Genomic DNA, 6,821 nt, shown 5'->3' on the forward strand with positions numbered 1-6,821 from the left:
AGCCCTACACACCCTAACCCCTACACACCCTAACCCCTACACACCCTAACCCCTACACACCCTAACCCCTACACACCCTAACCCCTACACACCCTAACCCCTACACACCCTAACCCCTACACACCCTAACCCCTACACACCCTAACCCCTACACACCCTAACCCCTACACACCCTAACCCCTACACACCCTAACCCCTACACACCCTAACCCCTACACACCCTAACCCCTACACACCCTAACCCCTACACACCCTAACCCCTACACACCCTAACCCCTACACACCCTAACCCCTACACACCCTAACCCCTACACACCCTAACCCTTACACACCCTAACCCCTACACACCCTAACCCTTACACACCCTAACCCCTACACACCCTAACCCCTACACACCCTAACCCCTACACACCCTAACCCCTACACACCCTAACCCTTACACACCCTAACCCCTACACACCCTAACCCTTACACACCCTAACCCTTACACACCCTAACCCCTACACACCCTAACCCCTACACACCCTAACCCCTACACACCCTAACCCCTACACACCCTAACCCTTACACACCCTAACCCCTACACACCCTAACCCCTACACACCCTAACCCCTACACACCCTAACCCCTACACACCCTAACCCCTACACACCCTAACCCCTACACACCCTAACCCCTACACACCCTAACCCCTACACACCCTAACCCCTACACACCCTAACCCCTACACACCCTAACCCCTACACACCCTAACCCCTACACACCCTAACCCCTACACACCCTAACCCTTACACACCCTAACCCCTACACACCCTAACCCTTACACACCCTAACCCTTACACACCCTAACCCCTACACACCCTAACCCCTACACACCCTAACCCCTACACACCCTAACCCCTACACACCCTAACCCCTACACACCCTAACCCCTACACACCCTAACCCCTACACACCCTAACCCCTACACACCCTAACCCCTACACACCCTAACCCCTACACACCCTAACCCCTACACACCCTAACCCACACACACCCTAACCCCTACACACCCTAACCCCTACACACCCTAACCCCTACACACCCTAACCCCTACACACCCTAACCCCTACACACCCTAACCCCTACACACCCTAACCCCTACACACCCTAACCCCTACACACCCTAACCCCTACACACCCTAACCCCTACACACCCTAACCCCTACACACCCTAACCCCTACACACCCTAACCCCTACACACCCTAACCCCTACACACCCTAACCCCTACACACCCTAACCCCTACACACCCTAACCCCTACACACCCTAACCCCTACACACCCTAACCCCTACACACCCTAACCCCTACACACCCTAACCCCTACACACCCTAACCCCTACACACCCTAACCCCTACACACCCTAAGCCCTACACACCCTAACCCCTACACACCCTAACCCCTACACACCCTAACCCCTACACACCCTAACCCCTACACACCCTAAGCCCTACACACCCTAACCCCTACACACCCTAACCCCTACACACCCTAACCCCTACACACCCTAACCCCTACACACCCTAACCCCTACACACCCTAACACACCCTAACCCCTACACACCCTAACCCCTACACACCCTAACCCCTACACACCCTAACCCCTACACACCCTAACCCCTACACACCCTAACCCCTACACACCCTAACCCCTACACACCCTAACCCCTACACACCCTAACCCCTACACACCCTAACCCCTACACACCCTAACCCCTACACACCCTAACCCCTACACACCCTAACCCCTACACACCCTAACCCCTACACACCCTAACCCCTACACACCCTAACCCCTACACACCCTAACCCCTACACACCCTAACCCCTACACACCCTAAGCCCCACACCCTACACACCCTAACCCCTACACACCCTAACCCCTACACACCCTAACCCCTACACACCCTAACCCCTACACACCCTAACCCCTACACACCCTAACCCCTACACACCCTAACCCCTACACACCCTAACCCCTACACACCCTAACCCCTACACACCCTAACCCCTACACACCCTAACCCCTACACACCCTAACCCCTACACACCCTAACCCCTACACACCCTAACCCCTACACACCCTAACCCCTACACACCCTAACCCCTACACACCCTAACCCCTTACACACCCTAACCCCTACACACCCTAACCCCTACACACCCTAACCCCTACACACCCTAACCCCTACACACCCTAACCCCTACACACCCTAACCCCTACACACCCTAACCCCTACACACCCTAACCCCTACACACCCTAACCCCTACACACCCTAACCCCTACACACCCTAACCCCTTACACACCCTAACCCCTACACACCCTAACCCCTACACACCCTAACCCCTACACACCCTAACCCCTACACACCCTAACCCCTACACACCCTAACCCCTACACACCCTAACCCCTACACACCCTAACCCCTACACACCCTAACCCCTACACACCCTAACCCCTACACACCCTAACCCCTACACACCCTAACCCCTACACACCCTAACCCCTACACACCCTAACCCCTACACACCCTAACCCCTACACACCCTAACCCCTACACACCCTAACCCCTACACACCCTAACCCCTACACACCCTAACCCCTACACACCCTAACCCCTACACACCCTAACCCCTACACACCCTAACCCCTACACACCCTAACCCCACACCCTAACCCCTACACACCCTAACCCCTACACACCCTAACCCCACACCCTACACACCCCTAACCCCTACACACCCTAACCCCTACACACCCTAACCCCCCTAACACACCCTAACCCCTACACACCCTAACCCCTACACACCCTAACCCCTACACACCCTAACCCCTACACACCCTAACCCCTACACACCCTAACCCCTACACACCCTAACCCCTACACACCCTAACCCCTACACACCCTAACCCCTACACACCCTAACCCCTACACACCCTAACCCCTACACACCCTAACCCCTACACACCCTAACCCCTACACACCCTAACCCCTACACACCCTAACCCCTACACACCCTAACCCCTACACACCCTAACCCCTACACACCCTAACCCCTACACACCCTAACCCCTACACACCCTAACCCCTACACACCCTAACCCCTACACACCCTAACCCCTACACACCCTAACCCCTACACACCCTAACCCCTACACACCCTAACCCCTACACACCCTAACCCCTACACACCCTAACCCCTACACACCCTAACCCCTACACACCCTAACCCCTACACACCCTAACCCCTACACACCCTAACCCCTACACACCCTAACCCCTAACACACACCCTAACCCCTACACACCCTAACCCCTACACACACCCTAACCCCTACACACCCTAACCCCTACACACCCTAACCCCTACACACCCTAACCCCTACACACCCTAACCCCTACACACCCTAACCCCTACACACCCTAACCCCTACACACCCTAACCCCTACACACCCTAACCCCTACACACCCTAACCCCTACACACCCTAACCCCTACACACCCTAACCCCTACACACCCTAACCCCTACACACCCTAACCCCTACACACCCTAACCCCTACACACCCTAACCCCTACACACCCTAACCCCTACACACCCTAACCCCTACACACCCTAACCCCTACACACCCTAACCCCTACACACCCTAACCCCTACACACCCTAACCCCTACACACCCTAACCCCTACACACCCTAACCCCTACACACCCTAACCCCTACACACCCTAACCCCTACACACCCTAACCCCTACACACCCTAACCCCTACACACCCTAACCCCTAACACCCTAACCCCTACACACCCTAACCCCTACACACCCTAACCCCTACACACCCTAACCCCTACACACCCTAACCCCTACACACCCTAACCCCTACACACCCTAACCCCTACACACCCTAACCCCTACACACCCTAACCCCTACACACCCTAACCCCTACACACCCTAACCCCTACACACCCTAACCCCTACACACCCTAACCCCTACACACCCTAACCCCTACACACCCTAACCCCTACACACCCTAACCCCTACACACCCTAACCCCTACACACCCTAACCCCTACACACCCTAACCCCTACACACCCTAACCCCTACACACCCTAACCCCTACACACCCTAACCCCTACACACCCTAACCCCTACACACCCTAACCCCTACACACCCTAACCCCTACACACCCTAACCCCTACACACCCTAACCCCTACACACCCTAACACCCTAACACACCCTAACCCCTACACACCCTAACCCCTACACACCCTAACCCCTACACACCCTAACCCCTACACACCCTAACCCCTACACACCCTAACCCCTACACACCCTAACCCCTACACACCCTAACCCCTACACACCCTAACCCCTACACACCCTAACCCCTACACACCCTAACCCCTACACACCCTAACCCCTACACACCCTAACCCCTACACACCCTAACCCCTACACACCCTAACCCCTACACACCCTAACCCCTACACACCCTAACCCCTACACACCCTAACCCCTACACACCCTAACCCCTACACACCCTAACCCCTACACACCCTAACCCCTACACACCCTAACCCCTACACACCCTAACCCCTACACACCCTAACCCCTACACACCCTAACCCCTACACACCCTAACCCCTACACACCCTAACCCCTACACACCCTAACCCCTACACACCCTAACCCCTACACACCCTAACCCCTACACACCCTAACCCCTACACACCCTAACCCCTACACACCCTAACCCCTACACACCCTAACCCCTACACACCCTAACCCCTACACACCCTAACCCCTACACACCCTAAGCCCAAAAACAAACCCAATCACAAGCAGTAGTACAGGAAGACAGGGGGATTGCACTTTCTGTCTGTGTGGCAAAGCAACTGACACTGAACGACCCCATAATCTCTTTCTCACATCTGTGGAGGAAAGGCCCTCTGCTGCCATTCTACTTCTCTACAGCGATGAGGATATGACTACACACAGAGCTAATACTGAGAGGGGTAGGGAAGGGAAGGGAAGGGAAGGGTAGGGAAGGGAAGGGAAGGGAAGGGAAGGGAAGGGAAGGAAGGAAGGAAGGAAGGAAGGAAGGAAGGAAGGAAGGAAGGAAGGAAGGAGGGAAGGGAAGGGAAGGGAAGGGAAGGGAGGGAAGGGAAGGGAAGGGAAGGGAAGGGAAGGGTAGGGAAGGGTAAGGAAGGAAGGAAGGAAGGAAGGAAGGAAGGAAGGAAGGAAGGAAGGAAGGAAGGAAGGAAGGAAGGAGGGAAGGGAAGGGAAGGGAAGGGAAGGGAGGGAAGGGAAGGGAAGGGAAGGGTAGGGAAGGGTAAGGAAGGAAGGAAGGAAGGAAGGAAGGGAAGGGAAGGGAAGGGAAGGGAAGGGAAGGGTAAGGAAGGAAGGAAGGAAGGAAGGAAGGAAGGAAGGAAGGAAGGAAGGAAGGAAGGATGGAAGGAAGGAAGGAAGGGAGGGAGGGAAGGGAAGGGAAGGGAAGGGAAGGGTAGGGAAGGGAAGGGAAGGGTAGGGAAGGGAAGGAAGGAAGGAAGGAAGGAAGGAAGGAAGGAAGGAAGGAAGGAAGGAAGGAAGGAAGGAAGGAAGGAAGGAAGGAAGGAAGGAGAGGGGAGGGGGAAGAGAAGGGAAGGGAACGGGAAGGGAATGTAAGGAAGGAAGGAAGGAAGGAAGGGAAGGGAGGAGAGGGGAGGGGAGGGGAAGGGTAGGGAAGGGTAGGGAAGGGAAGGGAAGGGAAGGGAAGGGAATGGAATGGAAGGAAGGAAGGAAGGAAGGAAGGAAGGAAGGAAGGAAGGAAGGAAGGAAGGAAGGAAGTTTTCCCCAGAGCACTGGTACTCCCATCGTGAAACATTACAGTCCACAACCACACTGAATCACCACAACACTGGTACTCACTTCGCATGTATTTGTCTGTAGTCTTGTGTTTATTTCTTTTGTGCACAAATAAATTGAATTTCCAATTTAAAGAGACTAAACAACAAGTTACATTACATATATGGTACAGTCTTACAGACCTATTCAGCTTCGCTGGAGCAGATGAGATGGTAATGTTGTTCTCTCTGTAAGAGATTTAAAAACAGATTTTAAAAGCAACTGATGCATATTTGCAAGGAAAAGCCCATCTCACACTTTACAATTTCTATCCAAATCTATTGCCGCCCCAGCTCAAAAAATATCACTGGGAGAGATGTTTCCCCTACAGCTCTCAACAGATCATTGGGAGAGATGTTTCCCCTACAGCTCTAAACAGATCACTGGGAGAGATGTTTCCCCTACAGCTCTAACCAGATCACTGGGAGAGATGTTTCCCCTACAGCTCTAACCAGATCACTGGGAGAGATGTTTCCCCTACAGCTCTAACCAGATCACTGGGAGAGATGTTTCCCCTACAGCTCTAACCAGATCACTGGGAGAGATGTTTCCCCTACAGCTCTAACCAGATCACTGGGAGAGATGCTGTCATCCCAGCTCTAACCAGATCACTGGGAGAGATGTTTCCCCTACAGCTCTAACCAGATCACTGGGAGAGATGTTTCCCCTACAGCTCTAACCAGATCACTGGGAGAGATGTTTCCCCTACAGCTCTAACCAGATCACTGGGAGAGATGTTGTCTTCCCAGCTCTAAACAGATCACTGGGAGAGATGCTGTCATCCCAGCTCTAACCAGATCACTGGGAGAGATGGTTTCATCCCAGCTCTAACCAGATCACTGGGAGAGATGCTGTCATCCCAGCTCTAAACAGATCACTGGGAAAGATGC

This window comes from Oncorhynchus clarkii, chromosome 24 (assembly GCF_045791955.1).
Source record: "Oncorhynchus clarkii lewisi isolate Uvic-CL-2024 chromosome 24, UVic_Ocla_1.0, whole genome shotgun sequence".
NCBI classification, from domain to species: domain Eukaryota; kingdom Metazoa; phylum Chordata; class Actinopteri; order Salmoniformes; family Salmonidae; genus Oncorhynchus; species Oncorhynchus clarkii.